Below are 14,629 nucleotides of genomic sequence, written 5' to 3'. Positions count from 1 at the left end.
TGTAGAAGCGGATCAGGCCGTGTGATTTATGAGGTATACTCGACTAGTTGGAGGACCCTAACTCGACGAGTAGGCACTGGAAAATGAAACCCTAATTTCCAGGGTTTTACACCCTATTTAAAGGATCACTAGCATCCCTCTGCCTCCCTTACCATTCCCCCCTTAAGCTCAGAAAAACCCTAATCGCACCTACTCTCCATTTTTCTGTGTTAAGAAGCTTGGAAGGTGGATTTTGTGTAGAGAGCTTGAAGTCTAAGGAGCTTGGAGCAAGGAGAAGCTTGTAGATCTGATTTCTACTTCATCTCAGCATCATCTCGAAGGTAACAAGTCGTTACCTTGACTTCTCTCTAGTTAGATCTCTTCATGCAAAGGTTTCGGGCTATTTGTAGTTTTTTGTGGAGTTATTTCTGGTTTTGGGCATGATCTGAAGTTGTAACTTCAGATCTGCACTCCTCTAGCCCCTTATAGTCATAAAGTTCTAGTCTTTAGCAAGTTATGGCCTTCTCCTTACCTAAAACCTCTTCCTTAGCTTGGTTTTGGCCTTTAAGACCTTGCATGCACATAAAGTTTGCAACTTTACATGGTAACTATGCCCTAGGTGGCTAGATCTACAATTTGAAGCTTTGGGGTAGCTTAAAAACGTCTGAATGAGAAATGGACTGAAGGGACTCGATGAGTTGCATGGTCAACCCGACGAGTCAAATGAAGATTGACTGTTTTTGGTTTCTGCATGGACTTGGCGAGTCAGTGAGATGACTCAACGAGTTAGTAAGGGTTTTCCTATCATTTGGACACCGCATAGACTCGACGAGTTGTCTGGAAACTCGGCGAGTCAAATAGGGTTTTCACGATTTCTCAAGTTCAGGAAGAACTTGACGAGTCAGTGGGCTAGACTTGACAAGTTGGGTCAACATGGACTATTGACCTTGACCAAATGACTTTTACTTTGACCAAGGGTTGACCAGTTTGACTTCTGGGGTATTTTAGTAAATTGGAAATTTATTGAAGTTGATCACTGGTGGATGTAGGTGATTGAGTTTGGAGTTGTATTTGGAGAGTTGACATCATCATCCTGAGCTACTTGTGAGGTGAGTTCTTCTCACTATATCAACAGGGTCTACGACACCAAGGCGGGCCCTTTATGATTTGTATCCTAGTTATAGGATGGTTTCTATGTTAGTGATCTGTTAGATCGGTATCTTGGTTATAGGATGGTTTCTATGTTAGTGATCTGTTAGATCGGTATCCTGGTTATAAGATGATGCTATGTTAGTGATCTGTTAGATCTGTATGACTATTTGTACATGCTAGCTAACGTATGATATTTATGTGCACATGATTATTTGATTGGGGGTTGGGCTGAGGCGGTCATGCTTTGTGCTTGTGCCAACATACCCAGGGCGGACCGGATAGACTACAGACCCGATTAGGGCGTACTAGTCAGGCCGAAGGCCCGACGAGCGGTCCGGATAGGCTGAAGGAAGGCCCTGCGAGGCGGTCCAGACGTGCCGATGGCTCGGAGAGCGGTCCAGATAGACTGATGGCCTGTGAGATGGTCCAATCAGGCTGATGGCTCATTATGCATGTTGTTGTTTATACGATATGGTTATATTTGTATGACGTTGGTATTTTGGGGGAACTCACTAAGATTCGGGCATACAGTTTTTGATTATCTTTCAGGAACTTCTGATAATCACGGGAAGGAGAAGGCGTGATCCTACACCTCCATATATTTGTATGATTTGATTCTGGGGATACTCTAACATGATACTATTTTGAAACAAAAATTGTAATAATTATTGGTTTTTAAATGTTTTAAAAAGTTTTAAATTGGCATGATTTCTTTGGTTCTTACAAGTTGGTATCAAAGCCTTGGTTTGAGTGAATTGGAGGAAACAGTCGTGTGTATCCAATCTCAAATTGAGGACAAGATTTTAAAATGATTTTCAAATTGTTTTCAAAATACTAGAGGAGGATGCAAGTGTACGATCAGTCGGAGCCAATAAGTAGACCCCAAAATACTTTACGGATTATTTAATTTATGTGATATGCTAGAACAACATGCTAGTACTAGGTTAGGGATCTTCAAGAATTACATGATAGAATTTCCTGATTATGTGATGCCTGACAGCCTAGGGTTTTCCACGTATGAAATTGACATCATTGCTGTAGTTGCTCAGTGTATGCATCATGGTTGTACATAATTAAGATCTTATAGCCTGAGAATTTTTGGTTTGGCCTTATTTCATGTTCTTCTCTGATTAAGGGCTTAGGGTAGGATCATGTATTCGAAAGTCTATACGGTCCAGCGTTATGTGTGGCTAGCATCCACTAGTGCTGCAGGGTTGGTGGAAATTTCATGGATGAGTTGTTTGGGATCAGTCCGCCAGTTATGAGATATTTAACATTCCTCTAGGAGTGAGTATTGAGCGTACGCCATGCTTACGTATAGTGTTAGGGCATTGTGATGATACTTGAGACAAATATGGGTAGGTGTGGAAGGTAGTATGGGCCCGTACTACTAAAAGCACAGGATCCATACGCATAGCGAGGAAGTCACAACCCCTAGGGTTTTGTTGGGAGTTGGTTCCCGGATTATTATATGGAATATCTGATATCTTCCTGGTATATTTTCAGCATGGTGGTTACTAGACGATTTGTGACTGGATCCGGATCAGGATCAGGAGATGGAGGATAGGAGGCACCAGCAGTGCCCGAGATGATCGGCCAGATGGGGCCAGACGAGATGGACGTCAGGATTCATGAGATCTTACATGATGAGGTTGTTGTCATGTTTCAGACTCAATTTCTAGATATGTTTGGGTCTATCAAGACCGCCATGATGGAGTATTTCGATGAGCGCTATGCAACCCTCAATGAGACGGCTGCCGCAACAGCTGTAACGACGGCATGGGGAGGAGCCAGTCGAGCTTTTCAGTATCTGGACTTCGATAACACGAAGCCCCCTACTTTTGATGGGACTCAGGACCCGATTGTAGCCATGAGGTGGTTTTCATATGTGGATGGATGTTTCTTCACATGTTCATAACCTACTGACCAGAAGGTCAGATGTGTCCTGAACCTGCTGAGGTCTGGGGCGAAGGACTGGTGGAGGTTGATGACAGGGTCATATACATATGATCAGAGAGCTGTGGTTGCTTGGGAGAAGTTCGGGGATATGTTTCGCACTCGCTACATTCCACGAGTTGAGCGAGAGGGACTAGCTCAGGAGTTCTTGGATTTGAGACAGGATGCAGAGTCGGTGACGGAGATCACCCGTATGTTCACTGAGAGGGCGATGTTTTGCCTGGAGTTTGTTTCCGAACAGGCTCAGATGACACGTTATTTGAGCATGCTCAAGACTGACATCGGACAGTTTGTGGCTACCCAACATTGTGATACACTTTTGGAGTTACAGGAGGCCGCTAGGCGGCGTGATCTAGGGATTGAGCTGCAGTTGAGAGAGCAGCGGCAGGCCCCGGAAAAGTCACAACCGGCGCCAAAGCGGTCTAAGACCGTTGATTCTAGATCGGGAGACCAACATGGCCGCACTTGTGGCAAGTGCGGGAAGGGTCACTTTGGGGTTTGTAAATTGGGTAGGGCGTGCTGCAAATGCGGCAAGGAGGGACACTTTGCATGGGATTGCCGCCATCTAGCCCCGGTTCATGATATGAGGATATTCTACCACTACCATTAGGTTGGTCACGTGAAGAATAACTGTCCACATCTCGCTGCCAGGATGGCGCAGGCTCCAGCACCGGCTACACTGAGGATTACTGACGGGGGTCAGGGTAGAGCAGAGCCTCCGAAGGCTCGGGGACGCGCCTTCCAGCTTACAGCCGAGGGGGCCAGGACAGCACCGGATGTGGTGGCTGGTATGTTTCTACCCTTTTTTTATTGATTATATCTGCTTTATGCTTATATGGTGTATCTATAATTAGGTATTTTCTTAGTGAAATCCTAACCTGCTTTGGTATTATTTGACTTGGGTGCGAGTCGGTCATTTGGTATTATTGGACCTTCCAGCAGAGCTCAGCCAGATCCACAACACTTTTCATGTTTCTCAGCTGCGGAAGTACTTAGTGGATGACTCCGCAGTTGTACCTCTAGAGGATATACTGGTTGATGACAGCCTAAACTACATCAAGAGACCAGTATCTATTCTCGACAAGAAGACGAAGGAACTAAGGAACAAGAGGGTTGAGTTGGTGAAGGTGCAGTGGCAGCACCGCAACGGCTCAGAGTGGACTTGGGAGCCCGACGAGGAGATGAGGGAGCACTACCCAGAGTTGTTTCCCGATGCAGCAGACTTCAAGGACGAAGTCTAAGACAAGTGGGGGAGAATTGTAACGCTTGGTTCCTAGTATGCATTTAATTATAATTTATTCACTTTTGTAGAGCAACTCGACGAGTTGGGAGCCCCAAACTCGTCGAATAGAAACCATAATTGACGCGGAATTTTAAGTCACCTACTTGGCGAATTGAGAGCCTCAAATCGACAAGTAGGACTGCCAGTGTGTAGGTGATGTATGAAGCTCAGATCTGAAGATTATGGGCTTAATCTATTAAGATGGCTTAACAGACTGAAGAACTCGTTGAGTCCGTAGAGGAACTCAATGAGTTGGGACGAAGTGTCCCGATTCTGTTAAAGGCAAAACTCGACAAGTTCAAAAATGACTCGATGAGTTTACTGGAGAAGTCCCGATTCTGTAGATAGGAGAAACTCTACGAGTTATGAAAGAACTCGACGAGTTGAATCGTGATTTCAGAGTTATGATTCTTGGAATTGAACGAGTTGATGGACCAACTCGGCGAGTTGAATCAACCTAGGATGTTGACTTTGACTAGGACATTGTCTTTGACCAAGGTTGACTCATGAAGGGATCCTGATGTAAGGAATGGTATCTAAGAGGTTGTTTTGTATACGGAGTGAGTAGAGCCGGTTGTAGGGACAAAGGCGTTTAGCTATTTCACTCTATATAGTGAGTTTCCTTTAGTTGGAACAGGTCTATGGCACCAAGGTCGGCCCGTATATGTGATATGATTAGTAGCTGAGTGTGGGTGGGGCCCGTATCTCATAGTAGCTGATATGGTACATATTTATATGCTTAGTTATACTTGTCGTCTGTATGATACCTGTATGTATTTTCATGACTAGCTGAGTGTGGGCGGGGCCCGTATCTCATAGTAGCTGAGTGTGGGCGGGGCCCGTATGTCATAGTAGTTGAGTGTGGGCGGGGCCCATATCTCATTGAGTGTGGGCGGGGCATGTATCTCCTAGTTGCATGCTATGTGTATTGTATGTGGTAGTTTGGGGAGACTCACTCAACTTTGTGCTTACAGTTTACAGTTTTGGTTTCAGGTACTTCCGGTAGCAAAGGGAAGATCTCGAGATGATTGCAGTGCACACACCATTTGTTTAGCCTGGGATATTTATACTCTGATATTTTGACAGATGTTATGATATTTTGAGATACATGATTTATGGTTTTTATATGATGATTGGATAACTTTGGTTTTATTAATGATTTAAAATGAAAATTTTTGTCATGATTTTTGGGATGTTACAGTTGTGTTTTCTACTCCGACGTTGCACATACAAGTATGGGTGTTGTCGTTCGAGAGTGGTACTTCTCATTGTTTTCCATCACTAGAAACATCCAACTCAAACGTGATATTTGATCCAACGCCATCACTACGCCAATCTCACTCTAGTCCTCGAACACCTTAGTGTCCATGAACCATGTCCCGTGTGGTGGTCTAGAAAGACCATTCAGCGTCACTATTGGCTTAAGCTCTTTCCCTTTCGGTATCTTTCAACCTATAAGGACCTCACAAGTATTTGGATAGGGTACACACACCTAAGTCTAGGTTGCTACCCTTTACGCCCCTCTAAGTGTATTCCCCCTTTTAATTAATATATTATTAATTCATCACATTAGGATTACACTATAAACCTCCCTAAGTAATCATGCTCAATATCTATTAATATTAAATGGCATATTACTTCCCTACCTCACAATATGTAAACATGCAACAAGGCATATCAAGTTAAGGCAATTTACATCTTTATATAATCACGCACATATCATCACTTCAACATTAAGGCATATTATATATGTAATCCCCTGTTTTCAGTTTATAATTAAAAAAAGGTGAGTGTTTTTGTTAAATATACTTATAAAATTATCATAAGCTGTATATGAATATATAGTAGCAAATATGGTGAAACGCTGAACGGAAATATTCAAGAACGAGTTGTTGGTTATTCGATTTAAAAAATGTTGATAAACATATTTAAAAATAAAATCAAAAATATATTCATTTTTAGCTAAAGTGATCTAAAGGAAAGTTATAGTACTCGGAAATACCTACATGTGGATATATAGATCGTCACAAACGGAGCTCGTATGAAGATATTATGAATTTTTGAAATTAAGACATATAACCTCGAAATGAAATCCGACAGTCGACCCCCGGCTAGTTTTCCGTCGTGTGAGGGCACGTCCGTGGATCCCAAGAGGTGTGGTTGGGTTCATTGGACATCCCACTCAATTATCTTTACACTAGTGTTAGTCTCAGTGCTTGTAAGTGCGATTAAGACTGCCAGAATCTAGTTGGAAGCATGATGGAATTTCATTTGGAAGATTTTACCAACTCCACTTTGATTTAATAACTCATAAATGGGACTATAAATACATGTGTTTGGTATTAATTCAAACAAGACTTTGAAATATCAAATAAGATTATTATACATATTTTATACTCATACATCCATATTCTATAATACGTGTATTATACAAGGTTCTATTAAGAAGATAGTAACAAGATTTGAATAGTTCGTGATTGTTGTTCTGTAAACCAAGTGAGTTATCTCACTATATTATGTATTCCAATATGTGTTCATGTATGTTATGTTTATCTATGTGTATATATGTGTTGTTATATTCATAGTAGTGTAGGGGTTGCCGGTGGAACGACAATAGGGTCGGGAGCCTATAGACCCGAGTGTTAATGTCGAAATGCCAAGTAGGCCTTAAGTCTATATACACTTATTAATGGTGGAACGGTAAACGTACATGAACCATTTATTCGTATGAATGTATATGTATTGTGATATATGATATATTGGGGAACTCATTAAGCTTTATGTTTACCCAGTGGAATATAAATGTTTTTCAAGTACTTCAAATAAAAGGAAGGCCAAGGCATGACTGTACACACACATCGATATATAAGAGTTCCGTTGTTTTATTTATTTTGGAATAAATGTATTTGTTCTAAAAATGATTGTTAAACTAGACCTTCTTTGGTATCAGAGCTCTGGTTTGAGTGAATTGGATAAACACTCGTGTGAATCCAAACTCAAACTAAGGATCTGAGAATTTTTATAAATGTTTTTTGAAAAAGAATTTTTTTTATATAAAGGAGAAGATGTGATGCGTACAGTCAGCCGGAGCCGAGAATTTAAAGTGAGTTCCAATATGATTATATTCTGTTATTATGCGAATTGATAGAAATGCATGCTAATGTAACGATTAGAAGAGGAAATGCATGATAAAATTTCATGATAACTAGGATGACTTATAGTCTTAAGAATTTTTTTTATATGGTGGTTAAATGTATGTTATATAGTCAAGCATGATTAGGATCTTATAGCCTTAGAATATTTAATTCAGCCGTACATCCTGTTCCTTGTTTGGTTGTGGGCTTTGGTTGTATGGGCCAAAAAACACCTACAACATGCTTGTGAAGGTGTAACGACTCAATTTTTACAAAGAAATTTTCCATTTTTTAATAATTAAACACATTTCCAATATCAAGAAATCTAGTTATAATTGTTTTCAAAACATAATTCAAATACAACTTTTATTCCAAACATCAGAATGTCCCACAAAAGTACGAGAGAGTACACGTCGCGCCATCAAACTTTGCCCTTGCCCTTGGGCTCCGATGTACCTGAAACAAATCCACAAACTGTAAGCTAATGCTTAGTGAGTCCCCCCAAAGCATACCCTACACACAAACCACATACACATATCAAATTAGCTTATAAACCTACACATATCTCGTAAGCCATGCATACAACATATAAGGAAGTCATGGAAACCCTCCAGGGTCTTACAGCTAATGCCACGGGAATCCCCACGTGGTCTTATCTGTCATGGGAACCAACACATGGTCTTTCTCCCTTGGGAACCTCCACAAGGTCTTCACTACTAAACAAGACATAATGCAAACTATACAAGAAGTTATACTAGGATGCCATGGAAACCCTCCAAGGTCTTATAGCAAATGCCACGAGAACTCCCACGCGGTCTTCCATGCAATGCCATACTATCGAAATGCGTAACATAAAATGGGTCGGTCTTGGTGCCTTAGACCCATTGGTATGGTGAGAAGACTCGCCTCTCAAAGGCTGAACTGGTAAGCTAAAGTCAGATATATCCCACGCTGCTCCTCCCAAAATGCCTATAAATAATGAGTAAATATCTCATCACAATCCCATAAATACCCCCAGGGTCAATCTTGGTCAAAGTCAAGGTCTATAATCTATGCTGACCCTGACTCGTCGAGTGTAACCTGACACTCGTCGAGTTCCTTGTTTCACTTACCAACTCGCCGAGTCACCCCAGTGACTCGTCGAGTTCGTTGATGTTCACGGCCGTGAACTCCCAACCGGAACCCCATGACCGTGAACTCTTGCCCGTGAACCCTTGACCGTGAATCCTTGACCGAGAATGATAAAACCCTTCCCGACTCGCCGAGTCATTTTCTCGACTCGTCGAGTTCCCCTAGTCCAACATGTTTACGGTCCTTTTCCAGTGGGACTTAAGGTCAAAAACTTCAGATCTATCTTCTTCTAGGGAAGATATCACGTAAAGTTGCAAACTTTACGTGCATGCATGGCCTCACATGGCCATAACACCAAAACTAACCTTCAAATAAGGTTTTCATGCATGGAGAGGGGATAAGCTTATAAAAAGATGCAACTTTATGCTATTTGGGACCTAAGGAGGTCTAGATCTGGAATCATATCACTGTGATAGGTCCAGATCCAAGCTTGATTCCATTTTCCCTCAATAATGACCATAATCATCCAAATGGAGATCTAATACTTCAAGGCTTAAGATTGTGAATTAATATCTCAGTAAAGTGCCCAAAACAAAGTAGATGCTGGATCTGATGTTTCTCCCTTGATCCTTCTTCCTCCAACTTGAAATCTTTCCCAAGATTCACCAATTTGTCTCACCAAGGCTCTCACTTCCCTCACAAGAGGGTTTGCGGCCGTGAACAGTTCCTAGGGTGAAAATGGGAGGCTATGGAGGCTGTTAATGACGTTTAGATAGGGGAAACCCTAAAATTAGGGTTTTCATTAAACAGCCCCGACTCGCCGAGTCACTTCCGACCCGCGTCCATGACACACGACCCTACTCGACGATTTCGACTCCCAACTCGCAGAGTCCATGCATATAACCTCCCTAATTGGTAAATTTCCAACTTGAACTAGACATCGTCCTCGAAGTCTGCTGACCCAAACAAATTTGGGTAAAGCTCGCATCTGTTCTTCCGACTCCCAAGTCATTCGGAGCCCCTTCGATGCTGCCATTGCACTTTCACCAATTTTACTTCCTTATTCCGAAGAACCTTCGTCTTCCTATACAGAATCGCAACTGGCTTCTCAATGTAGTTTAGGCTCTCATCCACCTGGATGTCACCCATCGAGACGACCGCGGCCTCGTCAGTGACACACTTCCGAAGTTGAGACACGTGGAAGGTGTTGTGAATCTGGCTAAGCTCCTCTGGCAGATCCAAGCGATATGCCACCTTGCCCACCCAGGCTGTGATCCTGAACGGGCCTATATACCAAGGCGCCAGCTTGCCCTTCTTCCTAAACCTGATAATCCACTTCCAGGGCGACACCTTCAGCAATACAAAATCCCCCCACCTGGAATTCAAGATCCGATCGTCGTCGGCCAGCATAGCTTTTCTGACGGCTCTGCGCGACCCGCAACCGGTCGCGCACCTGCTGAATCAGCCCGGTAGTCTTGAGAACTACTTCAGTGCTCCCCATGACCCGGTGTCCAGTCTCGTCCCAACAAACTGGGGTTCTACACCTCCGACCATATAACATCTCGAATGGAGCTCGGTCGATACTGGCATGATAGTTGTTATTGTACGAAAACTCAGCTAGTGGGAGATACGTGTCCCAACTCCCTCCAAAATCCAACACACATGCTCGCAGCATATCCTCAAGTGTTTGGATCGTTCTCTCACTCTGGCCATCTGTCTGGGGATGGTACGTTGTACTAAAATGTAGCTGAGTACCCAGTTCCTCGTGGAACTTCTTCCAGAACCTGGATGTAAACCGGACATCCCTTTTAGAGACTACCGACACTGGCACCCCGTGCCTAGACACCACTTCTCGTACATAAATATCCGCCAACTTCTCCGCGGATATACTCTCGGAAATCGGAATAAAGTGGGCACTCTTCGTTAGTCTGTCTATGATCACCCATATGGCATCCACACCTCTCGTCGTCCTTGGTAACTTTGTGATGAAGTCCATAGTGATCTCCCCCCATTTCTACATGGGAATGGGTAGCAGTTGAACCTTTCCATGAGGCCACTGATGCTCGGCCTTGACCTTCCTGCAGGTCAAGCACCGCTCCACAGACCAGGCGATCTCCTGCTTCATGCAGGGCCACCAATAACTCAGTCTCAATAACCTTTGTAGCCCGTGGATGAATAGAGAACTTGGACTTGTGAGCCTCCTCTAATAACCTCTGCCTCACTCCCCCAGTCATCGGTACCCATACCCGACCACACTTCGTCAAAAGACCACGACTATCCTTAACGAACAAAGGATAATGGCCTCTAATCCGCTCTATCTTCCAGTTCTCATTCTTCACCCACTCGACCTGGGCCTCCTTTATCAAATCCAACAATGGAGAGATCACGGTCATCCTCAAACAAATGTTCCCAATCGGGGACCCTGCCTCCTTGCGGCTCAAGGTATCAGCCACCACGTTGGCCTTCCTGGGATGGTATAAGATCTCATAATCATAGTCCTTTAGTACATCCAGCCATCTCCGTTGTCGCATGTTGAGGTTCTGCTGATCCATCAAATACTTCAAACTCTTGTGATCTGTATAAATGGTGCACCACACTCCGTACAAATAGTGCCTCCAAATCTTGAGGGCAAACACTACTGCCCCCAGCTCCAGGTCGTGAGTGGGGTAATTCGCCTCATGAGGCTTCCACTGCCTCGAGGTGTAAGCTATCACGTGCCCCCTCTGCATCAGTACAACACCTAACACTGAATTTGATGTGTCGTAGTATACCACCAAATCGTCTAACCCCTCAGGTAGTACTAGGATCGGAGCCTCGCACAACCTCCGTCTCAGTGTCTCGAAAGCCATCTGTTGATCTGTGCCCCACCGAAAGGTCACATTCTTCTTGGTCAAGCGGGTCACTGGCACATCAATCTTGGAGAAATCCTGGATAAATCTCCGATAATAGCCCGCTAATCTACGGATATCTGGTGCGCTCTTCGGTACTTCTCATCGCATCACAGCCTCAACCTTGGCTGGATCAACCGAAATGCCCTCCTGATTGATGATATGTCCCAAAAATTGTACCTCCCATAGCCAGAAATCACATTTGGAGAACTTTGCATAAAGCTTCTCCGCCCTAAGGGTGTCTAGTACCTCCCTCAGATGCTGCTCGTGCTGCTCCCTGGTCTTAGAATAGACCAACTTATCATCAATAAAAACGATCACCGACCGATCCAACATCGGTCTGCACACCCTGTTCATAAGATCTATGAACGTTGCTGGGGCATTGGTGAGCCCAAACGGCATCACCACGAACTCATAGTGCCCATACCGAGTCATGAAAGTCGTCTTTGGTATATCCTCATCCCGAATCCTCATCTGATGGTATCCCGACCAAAGATCAATCTTGGAAAACCAAGACGCACCCTGTAGTTGATCGAACAAATCATAGATCCTTGGCAACGAATAACAGTTCTTCACCGTTAGTTTGTTCAGCTCTCTATAGTCGATGTGCATCCTTGCGATTCATCCTTCTTTTTCACGAAAAGGATGGGTGCTCCCCACGGGGAACTGCTCGGACGTATGAACCCTCGGTCTAGCAACTCCTGAAGTTGCGTACATAACTCCTACATCTCAGGTGGTGCCAACCGATATGGTGCCTTTGCTATTGGAGCGGCACCAGGCACCAAATCGATGTGAAACTCCACCTGCCTCTCCGGAGGCACTCCCGGTAACTCCTCGGGAAAAACATCTTGAAAGTCTTGCACAACCGGCACACTGCCCACCTCTTTCATGGTCTCAACCCTCGTGTCCGAGACATAGGCCAGAAATCTCGTACATCCCTGGTGTAGAAATCTCCTAGCCCTCGCAGCCAAACAGAGAGCCAACCCCTGCGAGGCCCTATCACCATGTATCACCGGTTCTCCCCTACTTGGGGTTCGAACCTTCACCAAATGGCGCTCATAATCGATCATGGCCCTGTTGCCCCCCAGCCAATCCTTCCCGACAATCACCTTCAGCCCTCGCAACAGTATCAGAACCAGGTCAACACGAAACCTCTCACCAAGCACATTCAGGACACAGTCCCGATACACCCTCACAACACTCACAGTGCGGTCATCCGCAATATCTACCTCAAGTGAGGTATCCAAAGTTCTCGGCGCATCCCAGAACTTCTTGCTAAGCGCAAGAGACACAAACGATCGGGCAGCACCCGAATCAAACAACACATGAGCTGACATACCATTGACCAAAAAGGTCCCTAAACAAGCATAATATATATATATATATATATATATATATATATATATATATATATATATATATATATATATATATATATGTATATATATATATATATATATATATATATATATATATATATATATAAGTCGAGCAAAACATAATAAGCAGAGAATAATAGTTACGTACCAGCCACAACGTCTGGTGCTGCCCGAGCCTCCTCGGTGGTCAATAAAAATACGCGGCTTTTCACTGCCGGAACATCCGTCTTGGCAGTGCGGCCATCGGTAATCCTCAAAGTGGTGGACGCAGGCGCCGCCATGGCTCCTCCCCCTCCTTGCAACTTCAGACAATCGGCCTTTTTATGGCCAGTCTGGTTGCAGTGGAAACATATCAAGCCCTTCCTTGGGCAGTCCCTGCTCACATGGCCCGGCTGACCACACATATAACACACCAGGTTCGACCCACGACAAACTCCCCCATGAGATCTCCCACACTTGGTACACTGGCCTCGGCCCTGCTGACCCATTCTAGATTAATACGAGGTCTTTGGCTTTTTAGTCTGACCTACTGCTGTATGTGCCTGCTCAGGCTTCCGCTTGGTGCAGAAGTGTAACTCCATCTCCCGCTGACGGTCCTTCTCCACCATCTCGTTCAGGGTTTTGCACCCTGTGAAGCTCAAAAAATCCCAGATATCATCCCTCAGCATGGAATGATACCGTGTCCTCCTTATGTCCTCATCGATAGTGTATTGTGGGATCAACAAGGCTCGATCCCGTAATTTGGCGGTGATCTCCGCCACAGTCTCGGTGGTCTGCTGAAGGTCATGAAACTCCCTCAGAAGTCGTTGCACCTCAATAGGTGGTGCAAAATCCTCATCGAATCGCCGAACAAACTCGGCCTATGTCATCTCAGCTACACCATCCGCTCCCACCTGTCTGGTCACCTCTCCCCACCAATCTCGGACTCTGTCTCTCAGCATACATGAGGCAAAACCCACCTTGGCCGTATCCGGGAAAGAAATCGTGCGATTGGAGTTCTTAATATCCGCCACCCAGCATCGGCTAACGATGGGGACCCTGACCCTGAGGAACTCTGGCGCTCCGCACACCTTGAACTCCCAGAACGAGGGAGTTCGGGCTCCGATCTGGCCTGCATCAATCTCAGTTTTGAATGACCTGAGCCTCTCCTCCATGATCTCCATAATACCTTCATTGACCGTCCCAAAGATTACTGGGGTAGCGTCAAGGATACCCTTTATAACCTCGGCTGCAATGATCTCCCACAACCTCTCATCAACGGGCTCTGCACCGCTGCCCAATCCGGATCCCGATCCTGATCCTGATCCTGATCCCCCTGTCCCTAATCGTGTCATCACCATGCTGAACTTTGGAATGTCATAAACCATAATAATTAGGACATCTACATAGGGAATCTTCCCACCTCGGTCCTCCTTAAAGCTGTCAGATGTAGCACTAGTTCGGGTACAGGTCCTGTGCTTTCAGTAGTACAGGCCCAATACTACCTTCCACACCTACCTGTACCTTTCCCCCAAAGCTCTACCTGACGACTCCAATTCGACCCATAATAAATCATATACCACAAGCCACCTCATAACCGAAATCCCAGGTTGTCCTAAGATTTTCTCTATCCGCATCAAACAGACCAATCATGTCAGGTTGCCTTTATGCATGCAAATTATACACAGAAAAGGATCAATTAAACTTTCGAATAACAGATTCTACCCTAGGACCACAACCAGAAAATGAACAGGAAATAAGGCCAAATCAATCATTCTAAGGCTATAAGCTCCTAACCGTATACAATTT

This window comes from Lactuca virosa, chromosome 7, assembly GCF_052849685.1.
Source record: "Lactuca virosa cultivar CGN04683 chromosome 7, Lactuca_virosa_CGN04683_v6, whole genome shotgun sequence".
In the NCBI taxonomy this organism is placed as follows: Eukaryota; Viridiplantae; Streptophyta; class Magnoliopsida; order Asterales; family Asteraceae; genus Lactuca; species Lactuca virosa.
The sequence above is the reverse complement of the archived record's forward strand: the minus strand, read 5'-3'. Positions refer to the sequence as shown.